Here is a 1,180-nt window from a genome sequence, read left to right as displayed (position 1 = left end):
AGGTTGCCCACTCTCACCACTATTATTCAACATAGTTTTGGAAGTTTTAGCCACAGCAATCAGAGAAGAAAAAGAAAGAAATGGAATCCAAATCAGAAAAGAAGAATTAAGGCTGTCACTGTTTGCAGATGACATGATACTATACATAGAGAACCCTAAAGATGGTACCAGAAAACTACTAGAGATAATGAATGAATTTAGTAAAGTAGCAGGATACAAAATTAATGCACAGAAATCTCTTGCATTCCTATATGCTCTAAAAAATCTGAAAGTGAAATTTAGAAAACACTCCCATTTCCCATTGCAAAGAGAATAAAATACCTAGGAATAAACCTACCTAAGGAGAAAAAAGACCTGTATGCAGAAAACTATAAGACACTGATGAAAGAAATTAAAATGATACGATCAGGTGAAAAGATATACCATGTTCCTGGATTGGAAGAATCAACATGGGGAAAATGACTCTACTACCCAAAGCAGGCTACAGATTGAATGCAATCCCTATTAAGCTACCACTGGCATTTTTCACAGAACTAGAACAAAAAATTTCACAATTTGTATGGAAACACAAAAGATCCCGAATGGCCAAAGCAATCTTGAGAAAGAAAAATGGAGCTAGAGGAATCAGGCTCTCTGACTTCAGACTATACTACAAAGCTACAGTAATCAAGACAATATGGTACTGGCACAAAAATAGAAAGATAGATCAATGGAACAGGATAGAAAGCCCAGAGATAAACCCACGCACATATGATCACCTTATCTTTGATAAAGTAGGCAAGAATATACAATGGAGAAAAGACAACCTCTTCCATAAGTGGTGCTTGAAAAACTGGACAGCTACATGTAAAAGAACGAAATTAGAACACTCCCTAACAGCCTACACAAAAGTAACCTCAAAATGGATTAAAGACCTAAATGTAAGGCCAGACACTATCAAACTCTTAGAGGAAAGCATAGGTAGAACACTCTATGACATAAAAAACAGCAAGATCCTTTTTGACCCACCTCCTAGAGAAATGGAAATAAAAACAGAAAAGAACAAATGGGACCTAATGAAACTTAAAACCTTTTGCACAGCAAAGGAATCCATAAACAAGACGAAAATACAGCCCTCACAATGGGAGAAAATATTTGCAAATGAAGCCACTGACAAAGGATTAATCTTTAAAATTTAAAA

This window comes from Hyperoodon ampullatus (assembly GCF_949752795.1).
Source record: "Hyperoodon ampullatus genome assembly, chromosome: 9".
In the NCBI taxonomy this organism is placed as follows: domain Eukaryota; kingdom Metazoa; phylum Chordata; class Mammalia; order Artiodactyla; family Ziphiidae; genus Hyperoodon; species Hyperoodon ampullatus.
The sequence above is the reverse complement of the archived record's forward strand: the minus strand, read 5'-3'. Positions refer to the sequence as shown.